We start from the raw sequence: 22,198 nt of genomic DNA on the forward strand, positions 1-22,198 counted from the left end.
TTAGTTTCTGACTTTTAAAAATGCTGAAATTTTTTGTCAAACTTTGTTTGACCTTGTTGAACTTGGGATAATTCACTTGGACTTTTTAAAGTTGATTTGAAGTGAATTTGAAGTTTGACCTTTCTTTAATATTTTAATTCAAGTTTATTTTCAAACATTAAAATGCCAAAAATATTTTTGTTCATTTCTTGACTTCCAATCGTCATCCCACTTCTGTTGTTAATAGTTTGACCATGATCCTCAATGTCATTGGTCAACACTTGTGGATTGGTACATTCCATTTTACTTCATGCACCTTATGTTCTTCATTTCCATTATCCATCTCTTTCTCCTTCTTCTTCTTCTTTTCTCTTGATCAATGAGTTAAAGGTTGATAAGTTAGCATTGATTAGGGAGGTGTAATCTTCTTTAGTTCAAATCTAATTCATCTTGATCAAATGATCAAGTGAATGGCTTTGCATTAAGGATAGGTTGCTTTCTAAATCATGCAAAAGACTTAAACCAATACAAGATCATTTCTCTTCTTCTTTTTGGCATGGCAAGTTGTTGGAACTTGATTCACTAATCAAGACTTCTAACTTATGTTGTTGCCTACATTATTATTGACCGGCCTCAGATAATTGTGACTTCTACATAAGTCCAATTACGATTGCTTAAGATAGCGCTAAATTTTCCTTATGGCACACTAACTACTAACACTAACCATTAACAATTAACATTTACTTTTTGCTCTTTACTTTTATGCAATTTACTATTCTTGTACATATTATTCATTTGCTTTTTCCTTTGCTCATTTGAGCACATGTTTATGTTAATGCAATTTGCCTTTTGCTCACTTGAGCACATAATTGTGTATATATCGTTGTGCTTGTGTTTTGTTGTGATTGTTGTGGACCAAATGCAAGGAAATGGACAAGTGGACTTAGTTTCTAGGATTTTCCCTATGCAAATTGGAGTAAAAGGATCTTAATGTGAAGATGGATTAGAAGGACCAAACCTCTAAACTCACTCTTGTACATTCTTGATTTGTTTCATAAAACTTTTGATGTGTGTGCTCTTGTGCTAGGGAATTCTATAAGAGCTCAAATTGAAGAACCATTGCCATGTTCATCCAAAGTGGAAGAGACAAGATGCATTGAGGATCTCTTAAGAGACTTGTGTGATTGTTGCTTGAGCTTACCATTATTTTGGCTTGCATATTCCAAAGGATATGAGCTACTTGGATCATCAATATGATCTCAAGAGAGGAACTCCATTTTTGGTCTTGTTTCTTATCCCTTATCTCTTGTATAATTAGGAATTTAGCCATTCTTCTTCTTCCCTCCACTCTAACCCAAGCCAAAACTTTTTGTGCAAACATTTAATACTTATTTTCAAACATTAGAAACCTAAGCCTTATGCTTTTTATTTTCAAACTTTCTTTTCTTAAACACTTATTTCGAATTGAATCTCTAAGTCAACTTTGACCATGTTTTGTAAATACTCTTCATTGGTAAATATAACCCATTCAAGTGTTTTTGTGGTTTCAAAGGCCACTTTCTTAAGCAAATTTTTTCATAACCTTTAGCTATTAGGTTTGAGTTATCCTTGAGGTAGATGTAATACTCACCTATATCCTTAGTGATGGACAATGAGTCTTCCATGCTTATTATAGGGTTAACCCCTCACTAGCATGTTGAAGCTATCCTCACATGGTGGATTTGTGGTTTTCGGTTGAGTTTTCTCCCTTGGATAACAAAAGACCTTAAGGCTTTTGGACCAATCAATTTACCAACTCATTTTGAGATTTTTACCCCGAACTACGAGGTTTTGATCCTAATCTTTTTTTAAGATGGTACGTAGGCAATGGGTTCATCCATCCAAACACAAAAAATGTAAATAAACTTGTATATTCTCTTCTCATCTCTTCAATCATGCTTTCACAAATAAATTTTCACAAAAACACCAACCTTACAACAAGTATGAAAAGGGCTCCCTAGGAGTACCTAGGATGTTTTGGGTGCTTAAAACCTTCCCATTGCATAACAAACCCCCTTACCCCGATCTCTGACATTTTTACTAGTTTTTGATTCGATAAAACTTTTTAGGTTTTTGTTCGCTTTCTAACCATTCCTTTGGATAAATAGAAGTGCGGTGGCGACTCGACTTGTATGGTTTACCTTGGATTTAGTCAATATCTCTAATGGTAACGAATACCCCGCTACAATACCCATGCAGAGCAAATGGGAGCATCTCAAGCCAATCCTTATATGTGCAAACCATCTTCTGGATAATCTTCTCGATGTTCTTATTCGCAGCTTTAACAACCTCATTCATCTTGGGTCTGTAGGGAGAAGAATTGTGATGTGCAATCTTGAAGTCTTTGCAAAGGGCTTCCACCATATTGTTATTCAAGTTTGATCCATTATCAATAATGATCTTAATTGGCACACCATAACGACATATGATGCATACGATGCCACTTAAACCCATTTTATGAAGTAGTCAATTGCCACCAAAATGAAATGATGTCCATTCGAAGCTTTGGGTTCAATAATCCTAATCATATCAATTCCCCACATGGAGAAGGGCCATGGGGAAGAGATAACATTCAATAGTGTCGGAGGAACATGAATCTTATCAGCATAAATTTGACACTTGGGGCACTTCTTCACAAATTTGCAACAATCAGATTCCATTGTCAGCCAATAGTAACCTTCTCGCAACATCTTCTTCGCCATTGCATGTCCATTGGAATGAGTACCAAAGGAACCTTCATGTACTTCAGTCATCAAAAATTCTGCTTCGTGTCTATCCACGCATTTGAGCAAAACCATGTCGAAGTTTCTCTTGTACAATCTATCACCATTCAAGTAGAAATTACTGGCTAATCTTCTCAAAGTCTTCTTATCTTTTAAAGATGCCTCAGGCGGGTAAATCTGACTTTGGAGGAAACACTTGATGTCGTAATTCCATGGCCTCTCATCTTTAATCTCTTCAACAGCAAGCACATGAGCTGGCCTATCAAGACGCATCACAGATAGATATGGAACTTCATTCCAATACTTCACTGCAATCATTGACGCCAGCGTTGCAAGAGCATCTGCCATCCGGTTCACAACTTGAGGAATATGATGAAATTCAACCCTTGTAAAGAAAGTTGAAATCCTCCTTGCATAATCTCTATATGGTACTAAACCAGGTTGATTTGTCTCCCATTCTCCCTTGATCTGATTTACAACCAAAACCGAATCACCAAAGACATCCAAATACTTGATTCTGAGATTCATGGCCTCTTCAAGCCCCATAATGCAGGCTTCATATTCTGCCATGTTGTTTATACACTTCAAAGTTAATCTAGGTGTAAATGGTAGATGTGTGCCTTGAGGAGTAATAATCACTTCCCCAATGCCATTTCCATATTCATTAACAGCTCCATCAAATACCATGCCCCAACGGGAACCAGGTTCTGGCCCTTCTTCAAGCAATGGTTCATTACAATATTTCATTTTCAAGTACAAAATCTCTTCATCAGGAAAATCCTACGTAACTGACTGATAATCTTCAATTGGTTGGTGAGCCAAATGGTCAGCCAAGAGACTACCTTTGATTGCTTTCTGAGATCGGTATTCGATATCATACTCTAATAACAACATCTGCCAACGGGCAACTGTCGCAATGCGAAAAACAACCGGCGAAAAAAAACAAGTTTACATAGCCGCCACCGACGCTATTCATCCTATGACGGAAAGGAAGCGCAGGACTAACCTAATAAAGGGAAAGGAACGGTCTTACGACCAGAGATTACAAGGTACGGGAGTCGGTTACGCCAGGGGAAGGTATTAGCACCCCTCACGTCCGTCGTACTCGACGGGATCCATGCTCAAAAGAATAGGAAAAGGTTGCTAATAAACTGCTCAAAGAAATGCACACACTGGAATAATAAAACAGGTGAAAGAAGATGGAGGAAGTGGACTCGGCAGGATGTCGCATCCTGGGCCTACGTAGTTTGTCGGAAACAAACATCAGAGTCGACGTAGTTCGGGGAAATGGGAAACATGCTCGCTAGGATATCGCATCCTATGCCTACGTATCTTCTCTATCCAGAGGGAGAATCAGAGCACTCGTAGCTCGGCTAACGCACGCCGAAACAAAACACCAAATAGAGACGCTGAGACGTCAAAAGAAATACTCAACAGGAAACGGAATGCCAATCCATGGACTTACACCCGACTCCTGACAAAAAAAAAGGAAACAGAATGCCAATACATGGACTTACATCCAACTCCGAACAAATACAAACAAGGAAACAGAAAGCCAATACATGGACTTACATCCGACTCCAAACAAAAGCACACGCTAACCAGCGAACACCAAAGAAAAAGGTTATTAGATTGACAAACTAATAGGGAGTCTGGAACCCGAGCCTAATAGTTGTCACACAAATACAAAGAGACGCCGAGACGTCAAAAGAAACAAAAAGGTTGAACTCACACACAAAAAAAACAAAAGGGTTCCCGGAGAGATCTCGCTCGACCTCCTGCCTACGTATCTCATCTGGTATGAGAATCAGGGCGACGTAGTTCCCCTTAACAGTGGTATAACTCTCTCCTAACCAGAGACGAGGGAAATAACAAACTAAGTAGGGAGACTAGTGCTCGAGCCTAATAGTTGTCATGCAAACGATATCCCTAGGTTGAGGTCTCTAAATCAGGACCTAACTCACACAGGAAGTAAGTCATCTCAAAAACATCAACACCAGTGAACAAGTATCACGCACTATATCCACACAAGAGGCCCAAACGAATGGTAGGCTTTAGTCAAGAGGGGTCATATCAACCTCGACAAACAAGCCAAACTGTAAGGGTAAACAGAAGCTCTTAACCACTAACATTGAGAGTTAGGGTAAGCAGATCAAAATGGTAATGAGGATGAGATCTCATGCTCTTAACCCTGGCCAGGGTGAGCTCAATGACAAAGAAGGCGTGGGGATCCAGAAAGAGAGATCCTATTCCACTTGACTGACTCTATACAAAGATCTTGGGTACATGTTCTAGAGCATCAGCACGTAGTGCGAGCATAAAGAACGACTCACTGAATAACAGGGGATTGATTGCTAATCCCTTCTATCTGTCAATTTCCTCTTCACTTAGGAGTACTTATCAAGTAACATGCCTCACTTGGAGGTCTTTGGAACAAATGTAAACAAACACAAACAGTGCCTCTTAAGGAGGACTTCAGCCAAAATGCCTGCCAAAAAGGTGACAGGACTTCCAGACTACATGGAGTAAGAAGGCTAAACTACCTCAGTGGTGTATCAACCACACTCCAAAGCTTAAGCAAAAGCAAAGCTAGCAAGCCACTAATGTACCTGTACAAAAGCTACACAGTTAATATCTCAATCAGAAAACCAACAGCCAAACAGTGGAACTTTCCAATATTTACAACTCAATGAACAATGTTCAAGGACTCAAATGAGCGCAAGCTTATCACTTAGAATCCTACAAAACAAACCAAGGTTAGAATTCATATCCTTTGTATCTCACAAAGTGAGACCAAACCAATCATCAATGCTAAAGTCCAAACCTGAAACACAAAGCACAATTAGTTATGTACAAAACGCTAGTTCAAGAATTAGGTTCAAAACCAAACCAAATGATCAAAACAGAAGTCAATCTTTTGCATAATGCACATTTAAACAATCAACAAGATGTCCTCAAAAGGACCAAGATCAATTCATAATGCAAGTGCTTCAAACAATCAGTGTAAAACAAAGACCAACAAATGAGCACAAAATGGACAATCAAATTAGAAAATCCAAATTAAAACAGAAAAGCATCCAATGGCTATGAAATTTTTTATATAAGTTTATCATGTTATGAACAAACATCATGCAAAAAATTAAATCCAGAAGAGATAAAATGGTACATGAATGAAAATGCACAAATGCAAGGTCCAAAATGTGACACAAATTGTCACACTACATCATCATGTGTTCAAAACAGTGATGGAATGTGATAAAAATCCCAAACCAAAGCTCAAAAATCAAATCACATGTGAGGATCAAGCATACCAAATTTCAGATCAATTGGATCAAGAATGAGCATTTCACAAAGCAATGAATCATGACATATCAATTTAACCCCATGTTCAATAAAAAAATATCAGATAAAAATCCAGCATCAAACAATTCATGAATTAAATGCTATAAAAAACTAGAGATTAAAACAAGAATGTGAAAAAAATTGGGATCAATTAGGACATTTCTACTATTTTTAATGATTTTTTAAAGTTGAACAAAAATAATATGAAATAATAGGAAAATGAGAGGGAAAATGGAAGTTTGAATTAAAATTAGAAGGTGCATATGCCAGGAATCGAACCCATGCGCGCCAAGGATCAAAATGAGGATTCAAAATAAATTTCAGAAACATGCATGGCGAAGGAATCGAACGCATGCACTTATGGTAATGAGAAAATGCAATTGGAATTCAGAAAACACACAAGCGGGGAATCGAACCCACGCATGCCAGGTCAATGGCGCTCATGAAGCGCTGCGTTTCATTAAACGCGTGGCACACAGTCAGCATTCAAATGCCATGCAAGCGCGGTCAAGGCAACGAGGTCCAATGATTCACGCACGTAAGCGCTCACGTGGAAGATGACACAGGCAAACCCTAGCGCATAGAACCAGACGCCGGAATAGTAGTTCCGGTCGTCTTCCCCGGCTAGCTCCGACGGACATGCATCAAAAAATTTCCAGAAACTTGCAAATCTTATATGGTTGGAAAGGTCTTCTCACGTACATCACGAATATCACATTCATCTAACCTAATTCTTCCTATATTTTCTGTATCAAAGGCAAACATATTCATCATCCAAACCTTAATTCACTCATACATGTTCATTTCTAAGCCAAATTCAAATCTAAAACTATCAGCATGTTCAGCATCAAGAGATCTACATATCTATGGCAAGAAAATGGCAAAATAAGAGGATTGAATTTCAACTTACTTGAGATGGCAGTGACATTACACGTGTGATCAAGTGCTCAAACTCTCCAGATATGCTCCAATAATCCTCCTATGAAGCTTTGTGCAAGAAATAGTGGTTGAAGGCACGTGGATCTAGCTCAATTTCAAGCTTCCGTCAATATATGAATGTTCATGAACCTGCTCAGATCTTGCTCAATTCCAACAAATAATGGTTGATCCTTGTTCAGAATTCCATGAGGATGAAGAATCTACAAAAATCTTGAAGAGTTGTGTGAAGAAAAATGAAATTTGAAATGAGAGAAAAATTGGAGGGAAATGAAAATTCTAGATCTGAATTGTTGTTCTCCCCTGCAAAACAGTTAGGTTTTGGTATTTATATGGTGTGGTAGTCATGTTGCTAATCACAATTAGGCTTGGTTAATTGAGATTAAGGAAATATGAAGCAAAGTGCAAAAAATGAAAATGAGATTATGCATGGCCATGTGCACGTGAACAATGCCATGTTATGCTTCAAGTTCACTTAAAAACATCCAACAATCATGATGGAAGTGTTAATTGGCTTGTATCTTGAACCAAATTCAAATTATGAATTTTCCCTCCAAAATGCACATGTGTGAACAAGTGGTCATGTGATCTTCTTTCATGCAAGGCAAAGATTGATTTGGAATAACTTGGTCATAACAAGCATTTTGCAAAAAGAGTGGACCAATTTGGAGTTTTGGATCAAAAGTTATGCCATGTTGAAATTCCATGTATACTTTGTGATCATTTGGCCATAACTTCTCAACCAATTATCAAATGAACATGAAATAGGACTTTTTGAAAAGAGGAGAGAAATATCTTCAACTCTCATGTTCACCAAAAATCCATTTGAAGCTACTTTGATGTTGAAAAGTCAAGTTGAATGTGGATCAAAAACTTGCCATTTTTGGAAACTTTCAATTACAGGTCACTTTCCATTTCTGGAAACTTTTGCCATGACTTCAAAATCTTCAAGATAGATGTTTGAAATGACAAATAGACTTCACTTAAACATGAATGAGGTGTTTAAATTCATCTCCCCAACTCATAGCCCTCAGCTCTTGCACAGTTGACTTTTGTGGTCCTCCGATGACCTTGACATGCCCTGAATAGCTTGAACCTCTACCACTTGGGGAAATTTGCTTCTACACTTCTTCTTTAGTCTTCACTGCCATATCAGGACGAGTTCTTCTAAGCTTCTACTTCACAGGTACACACTCAGGTTTTAATGGCAAGAAATGTTGCACGATATCAGTATCCAGACCAGGCATGTCTTCATATGACCAGGCAAAGACGTCGACATATTCTCGTAGCAATTCAATTAACCCATTCTTAACAGACTCTTCAAGGAGTGCCCTAATCTTTTTTTCACGAATTCAATCTTCAGACCCTAAGTTGACCGTTTCCAGATTCTCAAGATGTGGCTAAATGATCTTCTCCTTGTACTCAAACAGACGGGTAATCTCATCAGGAATCTCTTCAACATCATCTTCTTCTGCCTCAAATACAGGGAACTCAAAGTTAGGAGATGGTGTTGGATCATTATGTTTAATGGGTTTGATTAACCTGCATAATTATTTCGAGTATAAAAGAGATTTCAGAATTCAAACAAAGCAAATCATTATGCAGATGAAAAGATTGTTTTTATTCACTTTTTATGGTTTTATAGTGATCACGAATTTCATGCAAAAAAGCAAAAAGGAAAAACAATTTTTGAAGAACAAACATTTAACATGTGATTATTGAATGAATATCATTGTATTACTCAAATTATGCCAACAATGTCTTCACTTCTCCTTTTTGCATGGGAGAAGGGTTTTTTGAACAAAATGAACACATTACGTTGACATATGGACAACTGTTGGAACGTCGATAGCGACCCAATTATTACAGATTCCTCCGGGTATAACAAAGTTGCCAAGGTCTTCCTCTTCATAATCTTCAACAATTGTAGCGGCTTCCTGATCTTCAAAGGTGTGGATGAAACCTCCACTCTAGAACAACCCACGATCATTGGAAACACCAGAAGAATACCCTATGTCAACTCGGGACTTGTTGTCTTTCAACTTGATCATTTTCCCCAAACCAGTAGTTGCACCGTGCTCAATGGCCAACTTTGCATCATTATAGGAGACAAATGAAGAAAGTCCTTTCCTAGAAGGTTCAACAATAGATAAGGCTTGGAATAGAGTCCCAACCTCATCCTCAGCGTCAATATAGTAGAAGGAAGATAAATGGCTAACCAAAAGAGCCTTCTTTCCCCCTATCACCGCCAACTTCTTGTTCTTCACGAACTTCAACTTTTGGTGTAGGGTCGATGTCACGGCGCCTGCCTCATGAATCCATGGTCTGCCAAGCAAACAGCTATAAGATGGATGAATGTCCATCACCTGGAAAGTGATCTGGAAGTCACTAGGTCCAATATTGATCGGGAGTTCTAATTTGCCGATCACAGTTTTACGTGATCCATCAAATGCCTTCACAACCACTCTACTCTGCCTCATGGAGGGCCCTGATACGAAAGTTTAGCAAGATTGGACTTTGGAAACACATTAAGGGATGACCCTGTGTCCACCAACACATTGGACAAGGCATCATCTTTACAGTTCATAGATATGTGTAAAGCCAAACTATGGTCTTTTCCCTCCTCGGGAAGATCAGCATCACAGAAGCTCAAGTTGTTGCAAGCAGTTATATTTGCAACAATGCTATCAAACTGCTCGATTGTGACGTCGTGATCCACGTATGCCACGTCTAACACCCTCTGCAAAGCTTCGCGGTGTGGCTCGGAATTCATCAACAGAGATAAGACAGATAACTTTGATGGAGTTTGAAGCAGTTGATCAACAATGTTATATTCACTCCTTTTGATGAGCCTTAACATCTCATCACCATCCTCTTTCAAAATGCCAGACTGGCCAACCAGGATAGGAGTATTATTATTCTTAACAGCAACAGGGTCAACACCCTTAACAGCAGGCACAAAATTATTTGGAGAAGAAGTCCTCACGGGACCGGCAGGATTAACAACATTTCTCTTCATGACATCTTCATGGGATTTCGGATGAGCCGAGAAAACACGACCACTACGGGTCACACCACTAACATCTGAAATACTCACTGCAGAAGTTGAGGGCAACGACACCTCCTTTCCATCCTCTAGCATGACAGTGTTATATTGGTAAGGAACAACTTTGTCTGATACATAAGGGACAGGGCCCGCTGGCTTAATCACCAAAGCTGGAGATACTTTCTTCTTGCTGCTATCATATTTGATAACGACAGGCTCAGGAATTTTGAACACAAGGGTGATAACATCGACTTAGTCCTCATTACGATTTTGAAGTATCTCAATCATCCCTTGATATATCATTTCTTGGATGTCCCTTCTCACTTGACGACATCCTCTCTCATTGATAGTGCACACCTGGCACCTGTCATGATCATGCTCGTAGTGGCTGTGTTCACACAACAACTTATGCATCTCGACTAAGGATTGCCTTATGTCATTTACATAAAGAAATTTGTATTTTCTATGGCATCCCTGGACCATGTTAACAGCTTCCTTCCCATGCTCGGGCAATGGGTTCTTCTTTACATTTGGACCTACGTCCTCAAAAAACATTATCCCACTTCTCACAAGGTCTTGCACCTTGGTCTTCAATGGATAACAGTTCGCCACGTCATGTTCGGGAGCCCTGGAATGATACATACAATGAAGCTCGGGCTTATACCACCACTGAGGATTGGTTGGTACAACAGGAGTATCTCGTTGAGTTATCAACTTCCTATTGATCAAGGAAGGATAAAGCTCATCATATCTCATCGGAATCGGGTCAAAAGTTACCCTATTCATCTCGTAGTTGTTGGTGCTGGTGTTATTATTGTTACGAGGCTGGTAGGCATGTTGTTGTTGACGATGTTGTTGTTGTTGTTGTTGATGAACTTCTCTGAAAGCAGGTGCTATATGAGCCACCTGGTGTTGGTTGTTAGTCGGACGGACTTCCTTCCTCCTTACAAAGGGCCTTCTTTTGACATGAGAGGAAACAACATGAGTCTCTCCCTCTTTCTTCCTAGCAAAGCCTCCATACTTCTTTGCCGTGGAATCGTCATCTCGAGATAAACGTCCTTCACGGACCCCTTCTTCTAGTTCATACCCATGTTCACAATTTCGGTGAAGTCTGAGGGAGCGTAGCAAACATTCTCTCATGATAGAAAGAGCTCAATGTCTTCAGGAAGTGACACTATCTGAGCTGCCAATTCTCACCATCTCTGGGCGTATTCCTTGAAGGTCTCCTTATCCTTCTTGGACATCTCCCTCAATTGGTCCCTGTCTGGAGCCATATCCACATTATATTTGTACTGCTTCACAAAGGCCTCGCCTAGATCGTTGAAAGTGCGGATGCTTGCACTCTCCATCCCCATATACCATCAGAGCGCAGCATATGTCATGCTATCCTGAAAGTAGTGAATCAACAGTTGGTCGTTGTCAGTCTGTGTTGACATCTTGCGAGCATACATCACAAGATGGTTGAGCGGGCATGTATTTCCATTATACTTCTCAAAGTCATACACTTTGAATTTAACAGGGATTTTAACGTTGGGCACTAGGCTTAACTCAGTAGCACTTTTCCCAAAGAGGCCCTTTCCCCTCAAAGTCTTTAGTTCCTTGCGCAGCTCAAGGAATTGATCTTTCATTTCATCCATTTTTCCATAAACATCCGGGCCCTCAGATGGCTCAGAATGATAAATGGTATCTTCAACACGGGGAAGGGTGTGCACAACGGGAGGTGGCACAGACAGGACCAGGCTAGACGCCGGCATAGAAGCGAGAGTAGGAGCAAAACCCTCTAGCATGAAATTGGATGGCATTCCCCAAGGGAAACTATCTGGCATAGTCGAAGCGAAGTGGGCTGTTGCATCAGGCACCTTTGAAGTAGCTATTTCAGATATGACCGTCCTCGTGGGAGGAGTTGCAGGAGTTGGCGAAGCTTGGCTTTGTGCGGCCAGGACTGACTCCATCATGGCAGTAAGTCTAGCAATCTCTTCCTTCAAGTCCCTGTTCTCTTGCTCGAGATGTTCCATTATCTTCGGATGATTTGCTTTGGTATTATACCGGTGCGTCAACTTGTCTTCAAAATAAATGAAGAGCGAAGAGTTACACCACTAATCAAGAGCTTGGAACAAAACCTGCTTGTGCATATGATGTATGCAATGTTTGTGGATATGGCTTGTTTTTTATTAGAGGAACTTTATAGAGATTTATTTGCAAATACTTGAAAATATTTAACTTTTAAGACATATATGGAATACTCATAGTAATAATATTTGGAGACTTTTTACACCAAAGAAGTAATACAGTTTTGGTAACCAAACACAATACAAGAGAAAAGGAGAATGAACATCCTATGGAGCCCTAGAAACAATCGTCCAAAGCCTTCGAGATCGGAAGATAGGTCGCACGAAGCCTCTTCACCTCTCTTTTATAAGCTGCTTCCATATCGGCCTTCTCCTTGACAAGCTGATCATACTTCCTCTTCCAGAACCTAGATGAATGAGGAAGAAGAGAAGTAACTACATCATCAGAGTCATCAATAACCTGATGCTCTAGAAATTCTATCACGGCATCCTTATCTTTGAGCTGCTGAAGAAGTTCCTCACGCTCATGAACCCATGCATGCGAACGGTCTTCATCTCTCAACTCCTTTACTCCTTGGTTAGGGAGGGTTGAAGGCCCAACCATAACCATAGGGGTAGGTCTCGGATATTCACATGGAGAGCGGTACTCAAGGGCTCTCTTCCGCACCCAAGCAGTGTAAGGTTCTAAAGCAATACAATTCTTCGGACCAAGCTCATTCCTCCCTTTCCTATGTACTTTGCGCCAGGCGCGAACCATACTATCCTTCAAGTTTTAGGGATCTTTACCCTCTTGAAAGAATAATCCTAATAGCGTTCACATCCACGAAATTGTCGATGTTGGGAAATAACACTAGCCCATAGATGAAGAGTACAAACAAGGCTTCAAAAGCTTCCTTACTCATGGCCTTCCCAAATAAGGTAGCTTTGGCAATCAAAAAAATCACATGGGAGACCTTGAATTCCACCTTTGGTAGTCAAGTTAGCAACAATGTCAGATACATCAACATGAAACATATCAGCAATCTCTTGAGAAGACGGAATCTTCTCCAAGCCACTGAACAACAACTGGTCAAGAATAGGTATACCCACATGATAAGCATATTCCTCAAGTGTAGGCAAAAGTTGGAAATCCGGAAAAGTGAAGCACCGATAGAGAGGATCGTAGAACTGCACCAACACACTCATCAGACCTTCATCCACTTTGGTAGAGAGAATAGACAGGAGCTTCCCATGACGAGCTTTGAACTCCAAGGGCTTTAATACATAAGATGTCAAACTCCTTAACTCTTTCAAGGTGGGTTGTCTGAAACTGTACTTCTTCGTATTCCTTCTTTGCTTATCCATGTCTGAAAATTTGCAAATAGACCTCTTAAGTTCCTTGAAAACTTTTATTGTTGATGATATGGATGCATATGAATGCATGAATGCATGGATGAAACAATCACACTCAAGGATCAAGCAAGTCACACCACACAAAGGTCACGGGATGGCTCGCGTGATTGTCAATATCAATCATCCATTTTGGTGGATTATGGTTTACACCTTATCAACACCCAAGTTCCATTGATATTAAGAATGTATGAGAACGGATCAACCGCGAATCAAGGGTTTGTCGAGAGTCACGAGCATGAAGTCTCGGTTAAGAACCACCCAATGGGAGTGTACTATGGTTAAACCTGACATTCATGTTCTATAAAGGGTCCCCATAGTCATCATCTCTTCTTTCGGATATTATCGGATAAAACGACTACTCGTTCTCCAAAAATATTCTTAAGAGGGACTCTTATGAGTGAAGTATCGCGTAACAATCGTATCAAATCTCACACTTGAACCACGTTTGCACTACGTCCTAGAATAGGCCAAGAAGGGCTAGGTATCTAAGGTCCTTGGCTTCTAAGGTTTATATTGGAAAGAGTAAAGCCGAACCACGACTTCTCGTGTGACATTATTGATCCCAACAAGACCCCTACCAAGTGAGTGGGCTTGCAAATTAACTTGCTAAGGAATAACTCCACACAAGTCTACAAGACTATGCCATTCTCCTATCAAAGTGACCGAAAAGTGAACAAAAGCCAAGGTAAGAATTTTTTCGAATCACAAACTCATAAAAATGTCAGAGATCTGGGTAAGAGGGTTGGTTATGAAATGGGAAGGTTTTACGCACCCAAAACATCCTTAGTACTCTAAGGGAACCCTTTTTAAAAATATGTATTATAAGTTTGTATTTGTGAAAAGATTTGTGCAAAAGGTTGGAGGGATGAGAAGAGAAAAAATTATATTTACAAATTTTGGTTTGAATGGATGAATCCATTGCCTACGTACCATCACAAAGGTAGGATCAAAACCTCGTAGTTCGGGGTAAAAAATCTCAAAGATTGGTGAATTAATTTGACCAAAAGCCTTAAGGTCTTTTGTTATCAAAGGGAGAAAACTCAACATAAACCAACAATCCACCATGTGAGGAAGGCTTCAACATGCTAGTGAGGGGTTAACCCTATAATAAGGATGGAAGACTTATAATCCAATCACTAAGGATGAGGTGAGATTTACATCAACCATTATGATAAATCAAACCTATGACTAATGTTTTTGAAAAGGTTTTAATAGGGTGGCCATTGGAACCATAAAAACAACTTGAAATGAGTTATATTTACAAGTTAAGTTTATTTACAAAATGAAGTCAAAGTTGGATTAAAATTTATTCACAATGAGTATTGATCAAAATGGTTTTGAAAAGTCAAAGACTGGAGGCCTAGGTTTCTAATTTGAGACAATGCCAAAGTTTGAAAGAAAAGATTTTGGCTTGGTTAGAGTGGGGAGAAGAAGAGAAAGGCTAGTCCTAAAGCATACAAAGATAAGGGGGGAAAGATAAATCATTGGAGTTCCTTTTCTTGAATTCATAGAGATGACTCAAGATGCTCCTTTATTTTGGACTTATCACACCAGCAAGCAACCACACAATTGAATTCAAGATCCTAGGATCTTCCATTTGGCTTGTCTCTCTTAACTTGGCTAGTCATGACAATGGTCCTCTTTTCATTATATCAAGATGGAATCCCTATCACACAAGAACAAACATCAAAAGGTTCACCACACAATAAGGGGAATGGACAAAGAATGAGTTTAGATGAGAAAGTCCTTTGAAGATCAACTTGAAAATTTAGCATTCTAAAGGCATGAGGCCTAGTTGCTCTTCAACAAATTTAGCATTCTAAAGGTATCAGGCCTAGCATGGGTCTGTCCTAATTCTAAGTCCTTTTTCCTTTTTGCATTGGATTCACACAAAACAAAGACAAAACAATCACAAGACAACAATACATTTATATACAATAATGAGCTCAAATGAGCAAAAGAAAAATGGCATAAACATAAAATATATGCTCAAGTGAGCAAAATGAAAAGCAATATGAATAAATGAGCAAGAAATAAATGGCATTAAAAGTAAAGGGCAATAAATTAAATGCTCAAATTAAAGTTAGTATTAGTGAAGTTATGTTAGTTTGTCATAAGACAATGTAGCACTATGTTAAGCAATCGTAAGTGGACTAATATAATAGTCACACCTATCTAAGGCCGGTCAATAGAACTATAGTCAAATAAACACAAGTTAGAGATCACGACTAGTAAGCCAAGCTCCACAAACTTGCCATGCCAAACAAAAGGGGAAAGCCTTGTATGGACTTTAGGTTTTTTGCTTGACCAAGAAGCATCCTATCTTGGACACAAAACAACTCACTTGATCTTGGATCAAGTTGAGTTTGGTTTGGATCAAAGAAGGTTAGACCTCTCATTTGTCAAGACCAACCATAAGACATTAATTCATTGGCCAAATTATGAAAAGAAAGGGATGAAGATGAAATGGAGGGAAAGAGAATTCAAGTATCAAATTCAATTGATCAAATGTGAACCAAGTCGTCATCAATCAATACCAAGCAGAAAAGAAATGAAGATTACAAGTCAACAAACCAACCATAATTTTTTGGTAATTTTTGAATTAAAAATAAATGCAAAATAAAATAAACAAAATATGGTCAAACCTCAAACTTAATTTAAATCAACTTCAACAAGTCCAATTAAATTCTCATAGGTCTAACATGGTCAAACAAACCTTGACTAATTTTTTCAACAATTTTAGAAATCAGAAACTATTTAAAAACAATTAAAAACAAGGGAAAATAACACAATATGAATAAAAATCTTAAATAAATTTCAAATCAAATAAGAAATTGATGAGACTATTTTTCATTGACTTATCATGATTCATAGGTGTTAGGACAATATTTTTGGATTTTTCAAATATCATAAAATAATTAAAAATGAATTAAAATATGAAACTAGATTTTTCAATAAATTTTTTGGAATTGGTCTCATATTTTTGTGACTTCAAATAAATTTTCTATGAATTTTTAAAAATAAGAGGAATTAACTGAAATTAAAAGAAAATAGGAATAATAGAAAAAAAGCGCAGCCACCAGATCAAATTCATTAATTGATGTGGTATGGATCAAAGGCTCAGAGGCGCAGATGCATGGTAGACTTAAGTCAATCGCGCATCATAATGCATTAAATCAGGTAATCACATTGGATGGTCAGGATTATAACATTGAGACACGATCCAAGGGCCGGGAAGCAAACACGTGGGGATGGTGGTGGAAACCACCATCTTCTCCGGTGAGATACCAGATTCTGGCCACCACGCGCAGGGAAATTTTTTGTAATGAAAATAAAAAGTAAGGACATCAAAATGAAGTTCAGGTGATGTATATCACCACTGTATCCATGGATTATCCTCACTCTTCCTACTTAGAGAGAAATGTGAGATGGAAAATCATGGTATGTCAATTGGAAATACACGAAATGAACAATTGAGAGCACCACTAGCCTGCCTCAAGTGTGGGGACTTCAAAAAACTACACAAACCAAAGAAAATCACATTGAATTGCAAGATCTAGATCCAAAAAGTTTGAGAGCTACCTCTTAAAAGGAGCTTCTAGAGCCATGAATTCCTCAAGATCTTGATCTGCTTTTGCTCTAGAAGTGTGATGGAGATGATAGGTTAAGGAATTGAGCTTTGAAAATCAACTAATGATGTTGAATTTCAAGCTTCTGATTTGGCACAACTTTCTTCTGATTTTCCACTTGTTGACACACTTCTTCACTTCTATAACACAACTTTCTGTAGGTAGTGACTAACTCATCAAAGGTTACTTCATCATCACTTGAGTCTTCATCAGAACCCCATCTACTAGTCAAGGTAGTCACAAGAGTGGCAAACTCTCCTTCTGTTTCACTTTCATCAAACCAAGTAGCAACAAGACTCTTTTTTTGTTTCTTGAGGTAGGTCCCACATTAAGCTCTAATGTGTCCATACCCATCACATTCATGGCACTGAACTACTTTTCCTTATTTGGACTTTTCATCAGATTTTGTTCTTCTTCCAGCATCATTGGACCTACTGATGTCAAATGAGTTGTTCTTGACATTAGACTTTGACCTTACATCCATCTTTTTCAGGAGTTTGTTGAACTGTCTCCCCAGTAATGCTACATCATTTGCCAGATCTTCATCAGTATCTTGACCATTTTCTTCTTCTTTCTCTTCAGTGTTTGACATGAAGGCTATGCTTTTGACTTTCTTTTCAGATCCATCACTCATTCCTAACTAAAATGTTTGGAGTGATCCAATTAGCTCATCCACTCTCATATTGCAGATGTCTTGAGATTCTTCTATGGATGTCACCTTCTTGGAAAATCTCTTGGGAAGTGACCTGAGAATTTTCCTCACTAGTTTTTCATCTGACATCTTCTCACCCAAGGATCCTGAGGCCTTAGCAATTTCAAGGATATTCATATGAAAGTCATGAATATTTTCATCTTCTTTCATCCTCAAACTTTCAAACTTGGTAGTAAGCAACTGCAATCTAGACATCTTAACTCTAGAGGTACCTTCATGAGTGGTTTTGAGAATATTCCAAGCATTTTTAGCCACCTCACAGTTGTTCATCGGTCTGAAGATGTTCTTATCAACCCCATTGAATATAACATTCAATGCTTTAGAGTTTCCAAGGGCTAGTTCATCCTCCTCCTTTGTCCATTGTTCCTCAACCTTCTTATCAGTTGTAACTTCTCCTTCCTTAGTAATAACGGGATGTTCCCAGCCTGTTAGAACAACCTTCCAAGTCTTATTATCCAAAGATTTCAGGAAGGCTACCATTCGAGGTTTCTAGTAGTCATAGTTAGATCTATCTAGATTTGATGGTCTGTGAACAGATCCTTCGCCTGTATCCATAGTACCAGAAAGTAACGTCCCAAGATCTCACCCAGAACCAGAGTAGGATGCCTGCTCTGATACCAATTGAAATTCTGGTATCAGGTATGAGATGTTGAAGGTAATTTCACGACACTAATATCTGAACAATATAAATAGGATAAAAGATAAAGAACAATAGTACAAGTGACACAAGCAATTGTTAACCCAGTTCGGTGCAAACTCACCTACGTTTGGGGGCTACCAAGCCAAGAAGGAAATCCACTAAACAAAATTAGTTCAAAGACTCTCAGTAAACAACTTCAAGTTACAGTCTTTTCACCTAATCTCTACCCGTCTGACTTCTATCTAAGAACTCTTAGATAAGAGATCCTACTCACTCCCCCTCAATCACAGTAGTGATGTAAAAACAAATATTACAAAGAAAAGAAGACACTCTTTAAGAACACATACTTGATCTTGCTTAAAAGCTGCAACCAAGTAAACACATACTCATGCTTCAAAGCTTAGAGTGGACATAATACAACACAAAAGTCAGTCCAATTCAATCATCAACAGGATGAATGAATGGCTCACAATACACAAGCTCACATAAGACTAAAACCCTTATTCTCTCTCACTATTTCGTTCGTTTTCTTGTGTATTAAAACCATGTTTTCCATGCCCTTTAAATAGAAGATTTTGAATGGGCTTGGACATCATAAAACCCTAAATCTATTTTCCTTTCGTATCTTCTTAACAGCTGATCATATCTTATTGGAAAATAAATCAATCTGGTTTTAATTACTGCTTGAATGGCACGTTCAATCTCCACATCAATCACACACAAATTAGAATGAAAAGCGCAATCACAAAATAAATAACATTCAGACTAAATATTTTGTATACACATGTCTTGGCATCGGGTCTGACATCTCAGCTAAATCCTGCACAATCACATTTAAACACCCTGCAGGAAACTGATATCTCTTATCAAGACAACACTTGTGACAACTTGTGATAACTCTAGGTTTTACCAAAATTGATGCCAACACATAGAACCAACACGCCTAATCTCTTGACAAACGTCCTTTACGGACCCCTTCTTCATGTCTCATCCCCATATTTACCATTAACGATCATGCGTTCATAATAAAATGAACTCAGGGTTTTCAAGAAGATCTTTGTCATCTATTTCTTCTCTAGAGGAGGAGTGATCTGGGCAACAAACTCCCTCCATCTTTGCGCATACTCTTTGAATGTCTCTTTGTCCTTCTGAGACGTAGACCTCAACTGGTTCCTATCTGGCGCCATGTCCACATTATACTTGTATTTCTTCACAAAAGTCTCTCCTAAGTCTTTGAAAGTGTGAATGCTCGCACTATCCAACCCCATATACCAACGGAATGCAGCACCAGTCAGGCTATCCTGGAAGTAGTGAATAAGCAATTGGTCGTTATCTATCTGAGTTGACATCTTGTGGGCATACATCACAAGATGACTGAGCGGATAAGAGTTCCCCTTATATTTTTCAAAGTCAGGCACTTTGAACTTCTCCAGGATTTTGACATTGGGTACGAAACACAACTCGGCAACACTCTTCCCAAATAATTCTTTACCTCTCAGCGTCTTCAATTCCTTGCGCAACTCAATAAATTGGTATTTCATTTCGTCCATCTTCTCATACACATCCGGACCCTCATACGACTCAGAATGATATATGGTATCCTCTACGCGAGGCAAAGTGTGCACAACGGGAGGTGGCACGGACATGACCGGGCTAGATGCCAGCATGGAAGCAAAGGTAGGCGCAAAGCCTTTTGGCACAAAATTGGGCGGCATTCCCCACGGGAATTAGGAGGAAAGTTTGGCGCGAAGTGGGCGGTAGCAGCAGGCACGGTAGAGGTAACCACTTCTGAAGTAACAGTCCTCGCGGGAGGAGTTGCAGGTGTTGGAGAAGCTTGACTCTGAGCAGCAAGAACTGACTCCATCATGGAAGTCAGTCAGGCGATCTCGTCCTTCCGCTCTATGTTCTCTTGCTCTAGATGTTCCATAATTTTCAGATGATTGACTATGATATTGTACCAGTTTGTCAGCTTGGCTAAAGCACATAAGAAACACCAATCAGACACCTGGCAAAAAACTGCTTATGTAAATGATGCATGAAATACAATACTTGATTTATTTATTTCCAAGGAACTTACTATATCATTTGCAAATATATAATATTTAAATGGGGATTTCAATAATTTGATATGACCAAAAATCTCTTTTTATTTATGTAAATTGGAAGGATTACACTAAGTATAGTTTCAGAAACCAAAAATAAAAAGATACAAGAGAAAAGGAGACTAGTCATCCTAAGGATCCCTAACAACGATGTCGGAAGATCTGGCTGAAGGTGTGTACTTCCTTCGAATGCGAAGGATCTCGGTCTCAAAAGAAGCCTTCATCTGAGTCTTCTCGAGGACAAACTGGTCAACAATCTTCTTCCAAGCAATCGAAGGTTAAAGCATGCTAGAAGATGAAACCTCTGGCTCTCTCTGTCTCTTCGTCACTCGGTCTTCATGTAGCTCAATAAGTGCATCTTTGTCCTTAGACTCAAGTTGTAACTCTTCATGCTTTTGCTCAAAGCACGAAAACGTTCTTCCCACAAATCCTTCTCTTGCTTCATCTTGACGAGCGTCTCTTCCAACTCCTCTACATCTTGGCTAGGGAGAGTTAATGGCTCAACCACAACCAAAGACATAGGTCTTTCACAAGGATAAGGCATCTTCAACTCCAAAGCTCTCTTCTTCACCCAAAGAGTGTAGGCTTCTAAAGCTACACAATTGCGCGGGTCAAGCTCGGATCTTCCTTTCCTATGCACATTATGCCAAGCATGCCCAATATTCTGCTTCAAATGTTGGAGATCTTTACCCTCTTGATAGAAAAGACCTTCTAACAACAGGTTATTAGGTTTGTCTCTTAAGGGGAACCCAAGTTGACGACGGGCCAAAGCAGGGTTATAGTTAATTCCTCCTTGTGTATCAATGAGAGGCACATTACAGAATTCACCACAACTATCAATAATCTCCAAACTACTTAAATATGGATCATACCAAACTATATCATCATTGGTGAGAGACATAAGTCTTTGAGACCACCTTAGACATTGTTTGTTCTCCACAAAAGCAGGTTTCTGAGGCAAGTGAGAAATAAACCACTTGTACAGAAGAGGAATGCAACAGACAATCGTTCCACCACCCTTAGAATTCCTTAGATGCAAAGAGAAATACATATCACCCAACAAAGTAGGCACAGGATTCCCAATCAAGAAAATTCTAATCGCGTTAACATCAATAAAACCGTCAATGTTAGGGAACAAAGCTAATCCATAGATGAGCAACACAAAGATAGCTTCAAAAGCGTCCACACTACCAGCTTGAGCAAAATTAGTAGCTTCCTTGATGAGGAAAACAGATGGCAACGCAAATAACCCTCCTTTCTTCACCCAATGAGCCTCTATCTCAAACTTCTTCAAGTGAAGAGCTTCAGCAATAGTACTAGATCGGGGAATCTCCTCCATTCCACTAAAAGGCACTCTACTAGAAACATGTATCCCCAAAAGATGAGAATACTCCTCCAATGTGGGCACAAGCTAAAAATCTGGGAAAGTGAAACAATGGTAGAAAGGATCATGGAACTGCACCAATACACTCAAAAGTCCTTCAACCACATCAGCAAACAAGATGGACAGAAGCTTCCCATGATATTGTTTTAAGTCCAAGGGATCTAATACAAAATATGCTAGCTTCCTTAAATCTTTCAAGTCGGGA

Source organism: Lathyrus oleraceus, chromosome 5, assembly GCF_024323335.1.
Source record: "Lathyrus oleraceus cultivar Zhongwan6 chromosome 5, CAAS_Psat_ZW6_1.0, whole genome shotgun sequence".
NCBI classification, from domain to species: domain Eukaryota; kingdom Viridiplantae; phylum Streptophyta; class Magnoliopsida; order Fabales; family Fabaceae; genus Lathyrus; species Lathyrus oleraceus.